Source organism: Podarcis tiliguerta (assembly GCF_965153285.1).
Source record: "Podarcis tiliguerta genome assembly, chromosome: 2".
Taxonomy (NCBI): Eukaryota; Metazoa; Chordata; class Lepidosauria; order Squamata; family Lacertidae; genus Podarcis; species Podarcis tiliguerta.
In genome coordinates this window covers 62,362,221-62,383,831 of record NC_139535.1, presented here as the reverse complement: position 1 = coordinate 62,383,831, position 21,611 = coordinate 62,362,221, and the positions used below count along the sequence as shown (strand labels likewise).

The 21,611-nt window shown below is 41.1% G+C and overlaps 1 protein-coding gene across 1 annotated transcript in view; it reads right to left on the bottom strand.

The window, feature by feature from the left end:
• MGAT4B (alpha-1,3-mannosyl-glycoprotein 4-beta-N-acetylglucosaminyltransferase B) overlaps positions 1–21,611 on the bottom strand; it is a 70,465-nt gene that overhangs the window by 35,673 nt on the left and 13,181 nt on the right. The window lies entirely within an intron of this gene.

The window sequence follows — 21,611 nt, the reverse complement described above, 5'->3', positions numbered from 1 at the left end:
GGTGTTTTTCCACGGACAGCTCTCCAGGTTTTGTGGCCAGCATGACTAAACCGCTTCTGGCGCAACAGGACACCGTGACAGAAACCAGAGCGCATGGAAACGCTGTTTACCTTCCCACCACAGTGGTACCTGTTTATCTACTTGCACTGGTGTGCTTTCAAAGTGCTAGGTTGGCAGGAGCTGAGACAGAGCAACAAGAGCTCACTCCATCACGGGGATTCGAACCGCTGACCTTCTGATCAGCAAGCCCAAGCAGCTCAGTGGTTTAGACCACAGCGCCACCCATGTCCCGGTTCTGATGTAGACCTCTCCTACCCCAAAGACTGCAAGCTGACATTTTATTGCTTCTGCACTCATGTAAAATAATCCATTGTACCCATGTTAGAATAGCAGAATGGACCTGCCCCCCCAATCAGTATTTAAACCGATTACGGCTTACGTTCAAAGAAGTTTAGTACAGATGTGATGGCAGCTGACTGCCTAACCCTCGGGAGGTGATCCACAGCACCACACCGGTTTATGAGCTGTTCCCCACTCCTTTTCAGTCTTGGAGCTAATGATGGCTAGTATCGTGTCTGCACAAGTGCTTTTGTAGCACCCTACTTCTAACCTGGTTTGCAAACTGTCATTTGGTGCTAACTATGATTAGCGAAACGCTAGCGCAGTTGTAACATCAACCACAGTGCACTCCAAAACTGGAAGGGTGGGGGAAATGACAATGCAAGGGAGCGGGGAGAGACGGCAAGGAGTCGGCGCAAGCTCAGGGATGCCTATTCAGCTTTTCCCAACCTGGTGTCACCCAGATGTTTTGGGTGGTTAGTTTATATATTTTCATAAACCACTAAGGGTTTTTCTTGCAATCAAGTGGTATAAAATTTTTGTGAATTAAATAAAATAAATACTCCCACCATCCCTGACCATTGGCTATGCTTGCTGGAGCTGATGGGAGTTGTAGTCCAACAATAACCTAAGCCAGGGGTTCCCAAATTGTGGTCCATGAGCTTCATACAGGTGGTCCACAGCGTGTATGGAAAAAGCAATGAAAAATCCTACAGCATCTAGCACAGAACACTACAATTGCTACAACAGTCAGGAAAACCATTAACTGCTCCACCAAGACCCTTAGCAATTTCAAGTTGTCTGTGGGGTTGGGGGAAGTTTGGCAACCACCAGCCTAAGCAATTGTCTGACAGCTTTAGGCCTTCACTAGGCCGATATTAGGAAAGCAGATTCACACAGTTTAAGGCTCTCCTCCCTTTAACTGTGGATTTTTGCTCTAAGCCCCCACCCCCACCAGCAGAGCTACTTCATTAACAGACTAATTATTCAAGGCGTGCAGCACAAATAAAAGCTTTCTAAGCATTTTCTCTGTTCTGTACAAAACAGGAGTTTTGTTTTTGTTTCTATGTTCTCATTTGATTGGGGAATAAAACATGCTGGGAATAAACAACAGAACATATTATGGGGGAAGGGGGGGGCAGATAATCAACATCTAAAAATAACGTAATAGAAAGGATGGATTCCTAAGTTAATGAATGCCTGTTGGTTACCAAAAAGGGGAACATAAGCAATTCTGTATGGTGCAATGGTAATAGTCCTATTTTAAACAGTAAGTGTTCAGCATGACTCACGGCAATTGCTAAAAGAGTGGAGTTGTGAATCTGATGAGGACCCAGTGCTACTTCGGGCTGGAGGTGAAGGAAGGTGTGTAGGATCTAATTAAGCATTCCAGAGATATATAAGAGATGGTTAAACCCAATGAACTATAGTTAACCAACCCCATAGGAAAAGTCTTTTCATAAAGACATATGAGAAACGGCAAGGTTTAAATCCCACTTTCTACACAAATTTCAAATTAGAGCAAAGTTTTAAAATGAGGAGCTGACATTTGTGACTTGTTTAAAAGTCTCACTTCTCAGCTGCTCCTTAACTAATGTAAAATTAACATTCTTGCTAATCTTCTATTTAAAAGCTACTGTACAGATCAGAAAGCATTTTTATTTTTGCAAACTACTGCACACCACTTGGCATCCTGCAGACTAATGAATTCACCAGACAACCATTAAAAATAGAAGGAAGGTTTTCAAAGAAGCAAAAATTCTTCCCTTTGCAACTTATCTATAATTGCGATTTCCCACGAGCAAAAAGTGCAATTCAATCATTTCAAAAAATCTCTTAATCAACATACACTAGAAAGTATTAAACAGATATAATTCCTCCTCACACACACAAAAAATTTCAGTACTTGTATATACTCTCAGATTAATAATTCAGTGCCATCTGAATTCTTGGTAATGCAGAGGTAAATTTAAAAGTTCAGTAATTATACTGATCCTACCAATCAGTTACAGCATCTAAGATACTTGAGTCTTCCGAGCAGTTTCAAATTAGCCAGAAAGAGAAAACATAAAGATTTGAAATTAGCATTCTTTGGCATACAAGTACAATCATAACCGACAAAATTCATAGACAAGTTTGCAAGTTTATATTTTCTCTTATTTCCATAGCCATTCCAATCTTGATGGGCAGTAAATTATGCCTTATTCTGAGTTTATAAGTGATGCTAGAAGCAACTTGCACACAGTATGGAAATGCTTCTGTAGCAAAACACCATAATTATTCCACAACAAAGCAAAGTTGGCCAGTGTCAGACAGAGGCGGAGCTAGCTGCTGTGGCACCCAGAGTGGCGCACAAGTAGTGCACCCAGGAACAGGGCTAGCCATATGCTGGGGCGGGGCAAGCATCCCAGGGGGGCGGCCTGGCGATGTCACCCCCCTAAGGGATGACACCCGGGGTGGACCGCACCCACCACACACCCCTTCCTCCACCAGTGGTGTCAGGAAGTCATAAAGGATGATATCAGATCCCGTATATCTGTACATTGACCACTAATAACAAAACATATGTTGTATATATTTTTCCATATTTATTATGCTATTTTTGTGATATACAAATGACCTGAGAAAACTTGGGATACTTGTTTGTATAATATTATTATTCTTAAATAAACCCAATCAATCAATCAATAATTTTTTATTAAGGATTTTCTTAGGTTACAAAAGTACGTGTGGTCTCTATTTTCAGGTTGTAGAATCTTTTCCACAGATCAGTTTCATTCGATGTGAAACATAAATGTTGCATGCAGCATAAGGTTGGGGTAGAAGAGTGGTGCGGAGAGAGAAGGGGTGGTAAACTTGCATTCTTTTACTTAGGGCATGTGTGAAGTTTTCTGTGTCAGTGTCACTTGGGTAGGTTCTCTTTCTATTCACTTATTAGTTTTCATGGGCTGTGAGAGAACGTTGAGCGGGGAGCTCAGGGCATGCTTGGTTGCCTTTAGTTGACTGCAGTGAGATGTGTTTTTGTGTGTGAGGAGAGGGAGGGGTGGTTGGGCCAAGCTAGCCATATTGATTTGTATGCTGTCAGTGGATTCTTCTTGTTGTCTTCTCCGGCTTCATGTGTAAGAAAGGGGAGCCACACCAGGGTGAAGGCTTCCTCCTTTATTTGTCCCTGTGTCAGTTTCAGTCTGTTGGTTAGCTTTTCTAGTAATGCTGTTTCACGTACAATTTGGTACCAGTGGTCCAGGTTCACTCCTGACAAGTCTCTCCAGTGTCTAGCTACAGTGCTTCTGGTTGCTGAGAATAGGTGGGTTATAAGCTCTTTATAGTGTGAGTGAGTGACTTGGAAAATATTCAATAGGGCCAGTTCTGGGGTGCCTTGTTATTTTGTTATTTCTTGTAGGACTGCCGTCCAAAAGGGTTGGATTTGGGGGCAATTCCACCACATGTGGAGCTACATGCCTGTGGAGGTGCAGCCCCTCCAGGATTTTGGTGAGGTTCCTCACCAAAATGAGGAATACCAACACCAATCAGTGCCAATTTCCAAGGTGTTAGGTGCTATCTATAAGTAAGATTCAAAGAGAGTTCCCTACATTTGGCTGAGATGGGTTTAAAGGGAGGTTTAGACCACATTTTAGTCCATTGGGTAGGATTTATTTTGTAGCCTATGTCATGCTCCCATTTTTTTTTGAATGTGTTAAGGGGGGTTGTGGGATTGTGAAGCAGCATTTTGTATATTGTGGATACCATCCCCTTGCTGTGTCCCTCTGCTGCCAGGAGAAGGTTTTCAAAGGTGGTCAAGAGCCTAGTGGCTGCTGTTTTTACTGCTGAGTTGTTTAGGAAGACATGTAGTCAGTGGTGTGTTAGCTAGGGTATTTGGGTGTCCCCTAGTTTGTCTTGTATTTCTTGTGTTGATATGTGTTTGTTATTTTCATAGAAGTCTGTTAGGCCAAATTTTTATTTGGAAGTTTTGGGCTGCGTGATGGAACAGTGGGTGATGAGCCAGGGAGGTCTGTGGGGATGGGGTTGGGGACAGTTTGCCTACTTTCTCCTTCCATGCTTTAAGCATGGACTGTGCAAACCTGCTTGGTATAAACTGCTCTTGAAGCCAGCTGGAAGACTACAGTTGGTGCATGATCAAGAAATGATATTTGGGATACAAAACACAGTTTAAATTTTTACATTTTACAGTACCCAAAAATCTTAAAATTTACGAGCACAGAAAAGCATTTGGCCCAAACAGTCAACCCAGTACCATCATAAGGTGGTGCTAAAACCCCTAAAGGGCTTGAGATAGAAAAGAACTGTGTTTTCTATGCTTCACTGAGATTTGGCCAATCCACTAGGTGCAGCTACTAACCCCCCCCCCCCCAGCTTCAGATGGTCTTTGTGGGCAACTATGCACTGCATGCATAATTGACTGGTAGCTTTTAGTTTTCAGCTGGCAAGCATCTGTTAGTTATGTTACCATCACCAGCACGTAATTGCATTTCCCCCTTTGTTCCTCTATGAACAGTATCCTGTACTTTGTGTTCTGTTTTGTTAAGCCCATAAATCCTGCTTTCACTGTATTTTGTCGTATGTGACAATCATGCAAAAAAGTCCTGTTTCCATGTCCCAGTATAAGATGGTGAACTATTAGAAGCTTGTCTCAAAACAAGTCCTCATACTGCCCTGCTTCACTGAAGAATGACTACAAGAGGAGCTTTCCTTGCTTACACAAATCCTGTTTAAACTCCGGTGAACTTGCAACATGAGTCAACATGAGTATAGTGCCCATATCAGTGGAAGTAATAGTACCTTGGTCAGACCCCCACCTGGAGTTCTGTGGCCAGCTCTGGGCACCACAATTTGAAAAGAATATTGACAAGCTGGAACATGCTCAGAGGAGGGTGACCAAGATGGTGAAGGGTGTGGAAACCAAGCCATATGAGGAACTGTTGAGGGAGTTGGATATCTGGAGAAGAAAAAGACTGACAGGTGGAATAATAGCCACCTTCAAATATCTGAAGGGCTGTCATGTGAAAATTGAAGCAAGCTTTTCTACTGCTCCAGAGAGTAGGAACTGAACCCATGGAGCCAAATTATAGGAAAATGAGATTCTGACGAAACATTAGGAAGAACTTTCTGACAGTAAGATCAGTTTGACAGTGGAATGGACTACCTCAGAAGGTGATAATTCTGTAAAAATAAATAAATAACTGCAATATATAAAGGTCAGCAATATTGACAAATAATCCCATACAAATACAAATTATTTTACAATTTACAGGTTTTAAGCTAGCAAGATAGCTAGCTTTTATCATGTACACATGTGCGACTGAAGCACAGAAAATGAATGAAACTCGCCAATATAATTTTTCACCAATAAGATCAGTAGATGCCACAGCCAACTTTAAAAGATTGTTTTGCCAGAATCTGAATATATCCAAGGAGGAAAGAAACCACAGAACCTTGATATAACCAAGTTTCTTGTACAACTATGGATTTATTCTATGGGAACATCTGTCTCATCAGACACATCTGCCTCTGGCTAGAATTCAGTAGCGCAAGTAACTGCAGAGCCACCATCTCAGGGCCATTTCGCACAAGGCAGAAGTTGTTATACTTTCTGATTGGTGAAGACACTTCTATTCTGGAAGGCTTTTGCCAGCTAAATGCCTGGTGTTTTATTCAGAGGTTGTGTTTTATCGGCAGTCCCTGCCTTTGTTGTATTTTTATTGTATTTTTTATCTAAATGTATCCTTTAAACATGATGTTGTGATTTTTAATTGTTGATAGCCCCCTCAGTAGTGCATAGGCAGTAGAAGAGCAAGAGATAAGATTGTGTGTGTGTGTGTGTGGGTACGTGTACACAAACACACACAAATATATGCATGCTGATATTGCTTTTGTGTAGGAAGTTATACATTCCCTGTCACATACAATTAGCACACAAAGGGTTTTCTGCTGTTTGCACTGAAGTGAGAGAGACGTGTGCTCATTATACTGACAGCATGCACATAAATTTCCTATATAACAGCAAAAGTCATGTAGGAAATCAGACAGTCTCATTAGGTGAAGCACTCCTTCATCTGAACAAAGAGCACTCCTAACTGATTACAATAGTCTTTTCAAAACTTGCATCAATATTGACTGCAGCTGTGTGTGTTTATAAAACACATTTTTTTAAAAAAACTAGACTTTTAAATAACATTTCTCATATCATTTGTGCTTTCAGATTCCAGGTTAAAAATGAAATAAGCATTCATATGGAAGTAGAATTAAGTTAACACTGAGGGTAGAATTAAGGTAACACTTTCCTTTTCCTCAAATATTTGGCACTTTCTGCTCCCCAAAAAGAACTCACTCAAGTTATGCAATGTTAAGGTTTCAATAAATGAGTCATTTTTTAGTCCTTGGGCATTTGGAGAAGCATTTGAAAAAGCTTCTTCAAAAGCTCAGTATCAAGATTAGAGGAATCCAAGTTCAAATTCTCTGAAGGTCAAACTTGAGGAGTTTGGGGGGATGGAGGGTACTGCACAACAGCAAGGGTTGACCCTGCTCTTCCTTAATCCCACTTTACATATTTCATCAGGACAAATAACTGAAGTTATATAGCAAAACAAAAAAACTGATCAAGCTGATAGGTGCCAACACCTTTGAAGCTGTAGCTGTCTGAGCCAACCAAATCTGTTAAATAGTTTGCAAGAGTAACTTTATGTTACAGAATAAGAAAAAAAATCCCCACACATAACCTAGAGAACCACAAAATTAGCTACACATGCCCACGTGGCTTTGAATCTGTATTTCTTAAAATCAGAAAAAACAGGACTTTTATCTCTTCCTTAAAAAGCAGCTCTGTTAGTGTAGCAAGCTGCTTTTGAAACTCAGGAAAGCCTTAAAAGCACATGAATGTTTGCTGTCCAAATAAAACAGAATAAAAAAACCCCTCTAGTTGTACACAAGGACACACCTAAAAGAAGTAGCTCCCTGGAACGTGGCCAAGATAATAAAAGTCTTAGCAATTTGGAGTGATTAACTTTTCCGCACCAATAAGTCCAGGGACATAATGTCTCTGTGGTGCTTAGAGTTTGCAAATCAATAAATGAGCTCCATTATGATTTCTGATTTTTCCTTTGTTCAGGATATTTTATTGGCAAGAGTAAGAAATATAGCCATTTGCATTAATTCTGAGTCTAAATATGTACCAAGTGGGCATGCAAATTCTCACCCACATCATCAGCATTAAGAGCTTCTGCAAATCTGTGTAATACCCAGTAGCATTATGGAAATGGATTTTACAAAGGGTGGGGGAAGACAAGAGAGAAGAACAGTTGGAAGGGATTATAAACAAGCATGAAAGCAGGCCTTCTAATAAAAACGAACTCTATGGAAATTAACAAGAGCAAGAGGAAATAATGGCATGGGTGCAGTAAATGCGGGCTCTTATTACCAATCAAACCTAGAGGAGCTGAATGCATTTCTGCCTCTTCTTCACTTTGCTTTCGTTAATAGGTCAACTCAAATAGGCCAACTCACAGAATTTCTGTGAACATTTGCTATTAGTTTCATGAGAGGGAAACTTTCCACTTACAGATTAATCATAGATAGGAAAATGTGTTGAAGTCATTGTGCAATAAGATTCCTTTGCAGCAAAGGAAAGTTTATTGGCAGCACTACAGTGGGGTAACTACTGTAACCCACATGCTATAATAAGGATTTCCAATAAATATAGAAGGCTGCAAGGAGCCTTGGGGGTATGTTAACAGGTAGTGTCGGCGGCGGTGCAGCAAGAGATTGTTTGGAAGGGAACAACTACCTAAGTAAAACCGTCAGGAAAGTCCCAAAAGCAGTTTGAAGCTGCAAGGATTGTTTCATCTCCCCACTTTCAAGAGAACGCCTGTTTCCTCATGGGAGTAAATCACTGAAAACTTGCAGGACTTATATGCACTAAATAAATAGGTTGCACTAGCACCAAAGCAGTGTCAGCCCCTCCCCCATTGCTTCTTGCCCGCCTGCTGTGAACACTAACTTCCAAAATGCAAACCTGCTTCACAAACGGAAAACCTCAACTGGTATTTCAGCCTCCAGCCAAACAAGAACATGATGTCTCAAAATACGGTCTTTAAAACAAAACACCGTCATCAGAGTTTTAATGGCCACTGCCTCCACCCCAACCTCAAATCAGACCACAAAACCTAAGGGAGGAGGCATTAAATGGAAGAGCCAGTGTGCCAGTATTTAAGGTTTTTAAGTAGAGAGAACTATTTTAAATTCTTTGGCCTAAGTGTTGTATGTTTAGAAACCAAAGACAGCATGAAAGTGTTTCTGGGTGGAGTGGGGCATTAATGTGGCATTCATTTTGGGAAGTAAGGAAGCTTCTGCAGCACATCTGATGCTCACACTCCATGCACTTAAGCCTTCCCTTCTTTCCTGTCCATCCACTTGGCAAATCGGAATGGCTGAGGAATTTGGAGACCAAAGGCATTCCAGGATTGGGGGAGAAGAGACGAAAAGCAGCTTCCTAAACTTGCAATTATGAGCTTCAATGCCCAAATCAGAGTGCAGACAGCTGTAGACAGATGCTAACAGCTCAGGTAACATATGTATGATATTGCTCCCATTTAGTCATGGATTTACATTTCTGTGCCATCCAAAATACTGAGACACTGTGCTACCTTTCCATAGCCTAGGATGGCAGTATGTGCTCATTTCAGCATTGTGATCAGCTCAGCTATGTGAACCCCTACCCTGTCCTCTTCCTTACAATTTGCTACTTGCAAGTCAGAGACTTTAGAGCAAGGACATCAAAGGGATGGACATCTCTATGTGTCTCTCACAATGAACCTGCTGCTGGAGCCAGACTTGTTTCCCTCATAAAGGAGAGTCAACAGATGAAAGGATGGTGTTTCCTTACTTTTCCTTACCCACCAATGCTTCCCTGCAAATGCACCCTGGGTTTCTGTATTGATCAATAGCTAGGCTCCAAGACCAGAATTAAGTCCAGCTGGGGAAATGTCTAATGGGTGGATTTACAATAGATAATTGACAGGAATAGAAGAGGTTAAGAACCACTATCTCTGCTAACCCTCCTGTGCAAATGAGTCCCTACATTTCAGCAAATGCAGATTGGGGAAATTGTGTTTTGTCAGGATGGATCCCAACACTGAGTCAAGCTAAATGTGTGTCAGCAGAAAAGTAAATATAATTTATTCATATTGGGGTTTTTTTAAGTTGAAGACTGCAGAAAGTGCTGTTCTGGTGAAGTTCTTTAAGCCTTTCATCCCATAGCAATACTTTTCTGATCTTCAAAACAGCCCAGGAAGCTAGTAATTAGCAAAAACAAGCAAAATCATACAAAATATTAATCACAGATGTCCAGTCTCTTTTAGACCACTTCAGACATGTTATAGGATTTGGGAGCTGGGGTGGATTATGCCTGTGAGTCCCCAACAAATCTGTGTTATTGTATCTGGAAGACTGTCATCTGTAGTAGAAGGAACCACGGAACTTGTCAAATCATTCTCTTTATTAAGGTAATAGGTCTGGCCATGTCTCTTAGGCATTATGTCTAAGGAGTTGGTGAAGAACAGATGTGTTGCCACAGAGGCAACTGGCTGGTGATGCTCTTTCAGAAATGGGTAAACCTTCTCTAAACCTGGCAGGTTATGCATCATCCTAGGGGTGGAAGAACCAGTTGTATCTTTGTTTTGAATCAAGTGGAAAACAGTGGCACTTCCCCGCAAGCTTGGCTGTCTCCATTGATTACATGCAGATTCAATATAGTATGCTGCTAGTGGATTATATGCTGCTGTGCCACAATGTTTGCCAATCACCTAGAATAAAACCCAAGTCAATATTGGGGAAGGTAGTTCACTAGTATAAAGGTACTATAATTTGCAGTCAAGGTTACAGAAAGCAGCATGACAAGTCAAAGAATTATGCACAAGCAGCTTCTGTCATCGATGCTTTAGATGCATTGCAGGGGGTTGGACTAGATGAACCTGGGGTCTCTTCCAACCCTAAGATTCTATAATTCTAGAAGAACAAATAGTCTTCTTTACTTTTAACAATAACAACTCCTGTATAGAGGTTTTTGCCCTGCAACTTTTAGCTCCCACCCCCTTGTTATTATAAAAACTAAATCTAGGCAAAAGTAGTTATTTGTGTTCCCAATTAGTTTCCCCTGCAAATCTGACAGCACTGCCTGGAATGAATCTGTTTTACTCTTTTGAATTAATAGTTTCTGTTGACCTTCTGCATACACATACAGAAAAGCAACCAAAAACAATGTCATTAAGAAAAGGGGAGTGGCAGACAAAAAATGCTGTTAGAATTACAGAGATGGGAAGAGCCCTCACTGAGCATGAAGCCGATAGTGTTGTCTTCCAAGTATCAGATGCATGATGCCAGTTCACTGGTAAGTCCCTACAAGAGGTGTCCATTCACAGTGCCAGGCCACAAACATCTGCAAGGTTGTACTTGTGAGTAGTGCAAAGGCAAGGTTGTAAATAGAAACAACAAATAAATCCTGCAAAACACCTGAAATTCACATGCTGTACCTCTGCCAACTGAAGGTTTTTCTGCAACCTATAACTATCTCTTTATGTACCTTAATCCCTCTATGTTTTACAAAGCCACAATAATAAGCTTGTTTACCATAACCTTGGAGTGAACTGAAAGTTAACAGAGGCTTTCAAGTAACAGCTGTCCAACAGGACAGCTACCACAAAGCTGCATCTAAAATCAATAGCCTTGTTGCAGGAGATCTAGTTGGCTATAAAGAGTCCTTGCTGTCAAAGTGCCTCAGCAAAACCTTGCCACAACCAGACACTAATGCCTCCCTCTAGGGAGTCCTATAAGCTTTTATCATTCCTCTGAGGATAGCCCCCCATTTGCTTTCCCTAGAGGCCTTGTGTTGTTTCTGCTGACCATGATATTCAGCACACAGCTTCTCCTAATCCAGTAAATGTCATCTCTATTTCAGATACAGAATGAATCCTAATCAAACACCGCACTAAAAATATGTCTAAAAAGCACAGACATCTGGGTGCTGCAACTGACCAGCCTATGCAGATGTTGTGGTGATTTCAGGGTACCACAATTAGGTGCATTTCCCCATCCCTGCTTTCAGTAAATACAAGAAAAGCAAGCAAGCAAGCAAGCAAGCAAGCAAGCAAACAAACAAACAAACAAACCACCCTGATGCTGCCAAATTGCATAAGGTAATCAAAACAATGCATTAGAAAGAGGGTTTTTATTAAAAGTTTCCTAAAACAGAAGATGGATTCTGGGTCTCAAAACAGGTGGCAAGTTTAGCACAATGGGCTGTTTCCAATTAAGTTCAACAAAGTAAAACCATTAAAATTAATGGACCTAAGTTAATCATATCCATCCATTTCAATGCGTCTGCTCTCAGTAGGGTTATCACTGGATACAACCCACAGCTCCTTTATAAGGGTCACATTTATTTGGATAAGATGCATTAAAAGGTTTTGCTTTGTTATGCAGATAAAGCGAGAGAGCAAGGCCAAACCTATGACAGACCTAGAAGCAAAAACAACAACAGGAACAATAACCCACCCATCACCCAGCTCATAGCCATGCAATCCATTCCCTTTGAATCTTAGGTATCTTAAGAGTTCATCCAATTATGAAGTCCTGCAGGAATTCACGTGATTTCATGCATGCGATTCCAACCGCCTGACTAGAAAAGAAACTGATACTTCCCATTCTCACATGGAAGTGGTCAGGCCAAATGTTTCATTGCCACAGATTAGGAAGCACTTTTATAGAACACTAAAATTAGCACTTTCAGACTATGATACATATCCCCAAATGCCTCAAACTTTATATCCAGATTAGCTGCATCTAGAGATGTTATATAATAAGATGTTTAAAATTTTTAAGCTCAGCACTATTAAAAAAAAGCGTGATCAGGTAGCATGTATAGATGCTGGTACTCTGTGTTTTGCACAGATTTATGACAACCCTTATGAGAATTTTCCTATAGCTTGAAAAATCTCCCCAACATTTCTAAAATCTTACTTTTCTTAGTCTGAAAAATAGCATACAAAATATGAGCAGTTTCTAGTAAAAGAAAAGAAAAGCTTAAGGTAAGTGTTTCACACAACCAAGTGTGTAAGATAGCTCAGCATTTCTTTAAAACAAGTATTCCAGTACAACTATAAACTCTTGTGTTCTATTGTTTTCTATTAGAATGACAAAAGTCCTGCAGCATCTTAAAGATTAACAATCCACTGCATCCCACCGTGAATATAAACTGGCCAATTTAGAATTTTACTTTGTATGCCTGATAAAGGGGGCACTGGTCCACAAATGCTAATGCCATGATAGACTCATTACATTTGTAAGATGACACAAGATGGGTTTTTTTGTCCTTGTTGTGACTGACTAAAATGGCTACTTCTCTGGAAATGGAACCATGGATGCATAAATGAACTCAGGAATATAGCCAAGTAAACCAATGAAGCTAGGCCTGAAATAAAATTACATGTTGATTTTGACAAGCCACTCTGGGTAAATGACATCGCTACCATTTCTATATCTATCCCACTAATACCAAATTCCAGGTACCTTGTCTTTTTATCCCTGCTAGTATGTCTACTAATATATTTCTGAGATTTACCGAGTACAAATAGGATCTCTGCTGGAAGCTGTCTTGTACGAATTCACAATCATAATTCTGCCAGCCTTTTTATTCATCCCATCTGGATGTATTTTATATTGCTTTCTCTGGTTTTATACAAGAGCTCATTCAGATTAATTGTTAAGCAGAAATATTTTGGACATTGGCACAGTCCTCCAGTATGTTTGTGCCATGCTCTCACTTTTTGATAAATAGCTTTTGTTAGGGAAATATTTGTTCATTCTTTGCTCATGTAAGGAGGATGCAGAGATTGACCCTCAGGTCAAAATCATGTGTTGGTTGCAGCAAAAGAGAAACAGAACAATTAGATTCATAAATCCAGTACGTGGGGGTGGGGTTGGGTTGGAAGAGGGAAGAGCAGTGATGCTGTTAGCCCTGGGCTTTGTGGCAGAGGTCTAGGGCCATGCCAGCCCAAGCATCGCCCAAATGTGTAGGAAAGGCAGGTGGCAACATCCCATTTAAAAATGCGAGAGAAATTACTTTGTTGCAGGAAGCCAGGACAAAGATGCCACAACCGTCTGTGTTTGCCCAAGGTGCCTCTGGACTCCCATCTGGGGCCCAGCAATGCTCTGGAAAACGAAGATGGGAGTGAGAACTCATGACTGGAGCTGGCTCTCAGCTACTCTGCTCCCAATAATACTCCTGGACTGACCGTTTCCAAGAAATCAGAGGAACAAAACAGAGCCCCTGCTCTTCCCAACATCACCAGGTTGGGTGGGTCGGTGGGGAGAGAACGGAGTAAACTCAGCATCTCTCCTCCACACTCACCAAGCAGTGTCAGGAATGGGTTTATTACTGCATTGAATGTACTGCATTGAAAAACAAAATAAACAATAAAAAGGAAACCCTTCCCAACACCATTTGGTAAGCTTGGGGCAGAACAGGGAGCAGAGCAACCAGAGTGGCAGGGGAGGGAGAGAAAGGTGTCAGCTTCATGGGTGAACACAGGATCTGAACTCCAACGTTATTTCCATTATATCACACTGGTGGGTTGAAATGATTCCTTGCCTCTGTTTTATATTCTGTAATGATCTCACTGCCAGTAATGTGTGGTTCTGGGTAGAAATTCTGCCTCCACATAGAAAAACCCACCTCCCCCAAACCCACCAGCATGAATAGGGAAGCAGAGCCACATGGAAGGAGGCCAGACTTCTGTTTCCCTTACAACCATGAGTCACTTCTGGCTATACATGCCCAGCATAACTCAGCTGTAACTTTGCTTCCCATTGCAAAGTGGGACAAGATACAGATTTTGCCAATTAAAACGACTCCCTTTGATGCATTCACAATCATTTGTTCTTTTCTGAATGCTAGGTCTCCAAACCTAAAGGACAGTTGTGGATTAAGTCACATTCATAAAGGTTTATGACAGTTCTGCTGTGTGCAGGTCTAATGCAGCATTTGTATTTAGATCTCTCCCAGATCACATTTTAATTAGAGATGCCCAATATGGGTTTCTGCACCCAAAGTTATCTACAAAAAGGGTTTTTATGAGTAAATGTGCACGGATTGATTGTGGGATGCTGAGTCTCTAGAGAAGCCAGAAATGACATATTATTAGACAGACTCTCAGCAGTTGTGAATTCCAGTCACCATGCAGCCTATTCTATGCACGTATTCTCCAAAGGGACTTATTCTCATGTACCTTTTCAAAGGACTGCAACCTTAAATTGCTAAAGGGTGTAAATCAGCCAGATAGTCGTGGAGGTTTCTGAACACGCAAAAGAAAAATACAATTCCTGAAATACCATTCCATGATTCAAAAAAGAGATAACCAGTTACATTTTGAAAGTATCTAGGCAGGTTTAGCACTCCAGACTGTGGAAACTGTGTCAAAAGCAAGAGTAACCTACTGAAAGGATGGATAGTTAATGCAGCTGAGATAATTATCTGGATCCTTCTTTATTCCATTAGTAGTTTTCATCCATGTCTGGGAATACCATAAGCGGATTGCGCAAGCATTATTTGTCCTTGTAGCTTCAATCCCGATTGGAATTATCTCTATACCGTTGTATCAAATGAAGATTACACACTTTCTAGGGCTAGCTGTAATGCCTTCTGCTCAAAAGCTTCCCTATCACATGACAGAGAAAAGCGCTGTATTTATTTATTATCAATAAATAAGAAAAGGACTCTACAGCTGAATTTAGAAAAGGCAGATAAAGCAGTGGCCAGTTACGGTCTTCAATGTATACCCATGGTTAAAATGGGCCTAACAAATGCTCCCTAATATTTACAAGCATCATCATATACCAGAGGGAGAAGAAAAAAATGGTGAGACTTAAAGGCAAAGAATACAGTATAAATCTGGGATGGCCAACCTCTGAATTATTTTTCCAGACAATGGTTTGGGGTCAGAAATACATTTTGCCATACCATCTAACCCTCTCACCGGTGTTCTACAGTCATGTTTGCAATGTTTGGCTCATTTTAATTCAAATCCCAATTAAAGCCCCTTAAGCGGGAAAGTCGGGGGCTAGAGTAAGAGGACGCCTCTCTTTTCCCATCTAGGGATTTTATCAGAAGCTTATTCCACTGCATTTTCCTGTTACATGGAATGTGTAACATGATCTATTAATTAACTGCAAAACAAATCTCATTTTATTTGCTTAATCCTGCAAACATATCAAATATGTAGCAACTGACAAGGAAAGCAGCCCACCAGATATGCTGCCATACAGCCTCTGCTCACGTGAGTGGAGCTTGGAGAGGAACACTGCCAAAGAGTGTGGGCAAAGGGAGAATATACTTGGTTGAGCCTCTCATGCAAGGAGAGAAATTATATATTTAAGGACCAAGTTATATGTTACACACAGGTGCTGGTGATGAAACCCCAAAAGGTTTTTTTTTTAAAAAAAATGAAAAGCAGATACAGTAAAAGGTTTTGAGTGGAAGACTGGTAAGGATGTTTGTTTGCTTTCTCCTACTAATCCTTTTAATCCTAAATGTACCTTTATGTCCCCCCTCCTCCAACGGGATTCCAGAATTCTGGGATTCTTATAAACATGCTTTTGGAACTTCTTGGTTTTTGTTGTTGTTGTTGTTGCTGCTGCTGCTGCTGTTTTGGAAGTGAGGAAGTTTTGGCTGCAACTTTGCAGCCTAGGATTATCCACAAACACAATAGGACTTTTACCACCACTTTTCCACCCATCACCACAACCTTTCAAGGGTACTTTCCTTTACAAAAAAACACCACACACATTTGTTTTTCCGTGTATATTGTGCATCTAAGATATCTCACATTAATATGTGCAAGCCATTTAACAAGTATACATTACAACACTGTAATTGTAGCCGTGGGAGAGTTGTCTTACATAGCGGGATTTACGCTAGCCTATAAAGAAAGGAGAGAGTGAGAGTGATAACAGGTGCCAATTATCCTTAAATCCTCCAGTAGGGGTTCCTTTCACCTTTCACTAAAGAAAGCTGCAATATTACTTGTAAAACTGTTAGCACAGCTTTTCCTCCCCCCTCCCACACAAGCAGTGAATGTTTCTTTAGACACTCCTGAAATAAGCACTAAAATTCCTATGGACACCATGTAAGCAGTCCTCCCATAGATTTCTCTACAACAGCCCACAAGTCAACTTGAAATCAATATAACCTTCAAGGTGTGCTAGTAATTCAACAGGCACTTAAATCTTTCACTATATTGAAAGGTATAGAACCTAGATATCCCTATTAACAAAACTGTCGGCAAATGCCGTGGGTTTCATTTTAACTGCAGGGCTTTGTGGAGGGGAACCTGGTGATGACACAATTTAGTATTTAATTATAGGAAGCACATCCCTCAGAGGTCTTATTTAAGTGGCACAAAAAATATCTTATACAGAAGTTATTCACCTACTAAACTGGCTTCATTTTCCTCATTCAACAAACCTCAATCTTTTTGCTAAAATTGGCTTTGCTATCACTATTTTCTTTTCTTTTTTTAGTCAAGTGACCTGCATTCAGATGATGCCAGACAAAAAACAAAAAGTGGGTGGTCTAAGAAGTAGGTACATAACAGAACGGCACATAACAAGGCAGGCTTTATCAATCTGCAGATACCAACCCTGGTTTTAAAGACATTAATATCTTTAATTAATTTCTGTTACAACAACTGTTTTAATAGCACATAAGATTGCAGTAGATTACACAGTTACGCATTATTTTAAAATCAGGCTTATGTAAGGCAGAAGATCGGGAAATAGGCTTACTGCTGTCAAATAAGAGGGAAGGGGGAGAACCAGTGTAGTAGTTACAGCGTCAGACTGAGAACAGGGAAACTTGGGTTCAAATTTCTTCTTCACTATTAAGCTCAGCCACTGGCTGATCTTGAGCCACTCACGATCTCTTGGCCTATCCTCACAGGATTGCTGTGCAAATAAAACAGGTGGGTGAAACTGTATGAATACCTCCCTGAGATACTTAAAAACAGAGCAGAACAAAAAAAATCTAATAAATAAATAATAAACACCGTAGATAAAACTGGCGGAGAGAGTGTTATCATAATGTGTGGCCAAGACACAGGATCCAGCAGGGATCACAGATAAAGTCTCCGCTCACATCTCCACCACACATTTAAAGCAGTCAAAGAATACTGCTTTGGAAGATAAAAATGGTATATAAATGTATAAATCAATCTTTATTGCAGTCAAAGACCAGAGAGCAAAGTTACCAAGAAAGATAAGCAATTTGCAAATAAGCAAATTGTTAAGGGTGCTGAGAGTTGTTAGGAGACCTGTCGCAGAATTACAGTTCCTAACAAGCTCACTGGGTGACCTTGGGCCACTCACCATCTCTTAGCCTAACCTAGCCACAGAGTTGTTGTGAGGATGAAATGGGGAGGAGAATCGTGTACACCACACCTTGAGATCCTTGGAAGATAAAAATGGTATATAAATGTATCAACCAATCTTTATTGCGGTCAAAGACCATAGAGCAAAGTTACCAAGAAAGGTCAGCAATTTGCCTCCTTGGGGAGGCATCGGAGGAAGCAAAAGATCTAATCTCCAGCACAGAACATGCTATACCACACACACAAAGTATCTTAACTGCAAGGTTATGAAATGGCTGCATTGTATGAAAGAAATAGGGAATGTGAAGGAACTTACACAGTATAATGTCCTTCCATAAAATTCACTCAGATACGACAAGAGTGTGGCTTTGCAATTTAAATACACTCTGAAATACCCAAGAATTTGTCTTACATGCAATAAATTTATATAATTCATAGTTATGAAATTAAATGTATTTTACTCTAGTGCCTTCAATACACATGGCACTTTACCAAGTAGCATAAGCAAGAGAGACAGGCCCTGTCCCATGGAGCTTACATTCTCCTTTTTGTTGTGGGTCTTTTGGTTGCAAATTCACATTTTTTCCCCTTCAAGAAAAAAAAAAGTCCTGCAGGAATCTAATCTCTGACCAGTGCAGTTTCTATTACATTGCAACGCTGCTTGTGGGGATTCTTTAATCAGTTTCTTCCTGTGAAGGGAGAGAAGAGGTGAGACTGCAGGACCTTTCCTTTAGCAGAGTGGGGTGGGGAGCACATCTGAACAAGTGAGAATAGCTACAGGCTATGACTTCATTGTCAGGCTGTGTTGCATAGGGAGGACATTTTGGAAGTTTATACCCATAATGCATCCCATTCCAATAGCCTGCTGAAAATTAGGTGCTTTCCAGCATCTCGATTCATGCAGACTGGCGTCGATGGGAGATGTATGACTGCTTTAAAGTGTAGAGATCTACTCTTTAAGAGAAATAATCTACAGGAAAACACAGAATCTGCCTGGGAATTTTGGATAGTAAAGAAGAGAGCATGTGAAAAGAAGAATAAATTCAAACTAGAAAAAAAAACACCTGCAAATATATGTTAATAGGCTATCAGGTGATCAAATAAGATGCCGCGAAGGGGACAGGCTTGTCTGACTTAGCAAATGGGAGCCTGAGACGATCTCTGCCTGAGAGCAACATTCCCTTGAACTATATGTTAACTACAGTAATAGAGATTACAGCAAAATAAGGAACAAGCCATTAGAAAACACAGAAAATGTTTTATTCCTGAGGGTGGTACCCAAGTAGTAAGGTAAAAGGGTAGTATGTCCCATCAGCACAAGATCTCCACTTGTATAACTGGACTCTCCCCCCCCCCCCCCCACATATGCCCTGTACCCTCTGCATATCTGCTCTGAAGAGTTGGAGAAACCCCCTAGAACAGATTTAGGGGGCATGCTGGGGTAGGAGAGTGGGAGGGATGGAAATGCTCTTCTGGCCAGGGGAGAGAGCAGCATACAGGAAAGAGTGAATGCCTCTTCAGCAGACATAGTGTCAGATGACCAAACAAAAAGAAGAAGAAGAGTATTCCTGTCTGGCAGGAAGAGACAGGAAACTCCCTCCAGTCACCAGACTTGGCCTCTTCAATAGCAGTAAGAACTTGTCCAGAGGAATATCTATACAGTATCTACTTAACTGGGGGGGGGACCATGCCTATTTGCAATGAGGAAATTGATAAATCCTAAGCAACAGAATAGAACATAAGGGAAAAATGAGAAAAGGCTACAGAAAGTAGTGGAAAGTCCTGACTGTATTACTGGAGTAAACCACACAAATTCAATACACCCTATGTGCAGAATAAAAAGCTACCCCAGGGCAGGTTCAACTTGAAGGTTGGGCAAAAGGGGATGGAGAGCCTCTGTCAGATCTACGGATTATATTCTGTGAAAGAGATTGTGGATGGATAAGCCTTGGTTTGCTGGTCTGTGTCCCAATGCTTTGTGTGTCGGGGGAGGGTCCAGGCAGGAATCCAATGATCCCCAGTTGAAACCTATGGAACATTCAGGCTGCTTTTCAAGCAGTAGGAGGAACAGGAAGCTGAAAACAGAGGCACAACACCTGGGAGACCCAAGAGAGTCCCAGCTACCTCAGCTGTTGTGTACAATCTATTGCATACCTTCCCTGCCTCTCAGTATGTGAGGGAAAGCGAGTTTCCCCCACCTAATTCTAACTAAGAGCTGGTGGAAGGGGGTCTGTGGCTTCCCTGGGGGAGAAAAGGAAAAATAACTATGCTTCTCAAAAGAGAAGAGTCCCTGTACCCAATAATGAAGAGTACAGGAGCAGGATCTCAACTGCAGGGAGATTCTCTCCTCTTCCACCTAGAAACTGAGGGGGGGGGAATCCTTTTCTTATCATATGACCCTGCCTTCTGAAAAGGAGTTAACCCCTTCCTGTATGCTCCACTGTGCATACCACACTGTACAAGAAGAAATCCTTGCAGTGATTGCACTGATCCTTTGGACGCAGCCCAAAATAATATCTTTGGAATGGCAGGATACAACAGATGATGAGTTATTCTTCTTTCTCAATTGCTGTCTGAGTGTCAAGAAGAAATCTATAAGGATACTGTAGGAAGAAGTGAATATTGCTTATCACTGTTTCTCCTCCTCTTTTCTATCAATTTGCTGCACTGATAATGTCACACAGAATATTGGAGCAAGAATTCTCCATTCTGCCGAGTTCCTTTTACACAGGAATTGTATGTCGGTCAGGAACATCAATCTGGTATTGTATTCATGCTTATGCTATAGAACCAGCTCCTCTGTAAATAAGAATTAATAATGTCAAGTATTCAACATCACCTAAAGAATTCTGAGCTTGGCACAATGGATAGATATATAATGTACCATTGCAGCATATTCAAAGGCCCAAAATAAAAGGAATTGGGCATGGCGCCCCACAGCTCCTTTTGGGGGTGAGGGTAAACAGTGCAATGTCATGCCAAGCATGTTTCCATGGGAATTTGGAGAAAAGGCCATTTGTCTGACTTTTGCAGTTGGTATGCATTGAGAACAAAGTGGAATTAATTCATCTAAAGGGTTCAATACATCATGCTCATTGTACATTTTTGCAGCTTGTCCAAAGGACTGTGGTTACAAATTCATTTTTCCGCTCAGCCTCTTTAAACTTGTTCCACTTGGTGCTCAATGCACGGTGGCTACAAAGCTCAGTATTCTGGGAGAACACATTCATCTGTGCATTAATTAACAGCCACCCAAATTTCAAAACTTGTAGACAATGACCTACAATTTAGAAAATACCAAAAGCTGCTTCCCTTCAAAGCTGACCTTCAGAGTTGTTTTCACATATACGGTACATATGTGCTCACTGTGCATAACCTTGGCCACACATATTAATGCTCATGGAGAAGAGCCATAGCTCAGTGACAGAGCATCTGCTTTGCATGCAGAAAGTCCCTGGTTCAATACCCAGTATCTCCAAGTAGGGCTGGAAATGTTGTCTGCCTAAAACTCTAGAGAGCTGTGGCCAGTCAGCGTGGACGATACTAATCCAGACAGACCAACAGGAAACTGTCTTAATTTGAATCAGACTATGTTTTTGCACTGTTCTTTCCTTAGGCACACTTATCACATACTAGCACTTTTCACAAAGCCCTATTTGGAGATTGGGGGGGGGGGAATGGAATAAAGCATGCAGTGAGCATGAATGGCCTCCACCCCCAACATCCCTGCGTGTACCTGCCCTGCCAGCTCCCCTGGACCTTCCCGCGCTGAGCAGGAAGGTCTGAAAGGGTATTCTAAGCACATTTGGTGTAATGCTATTAGAAGCCTTCCTGCAATCAGGA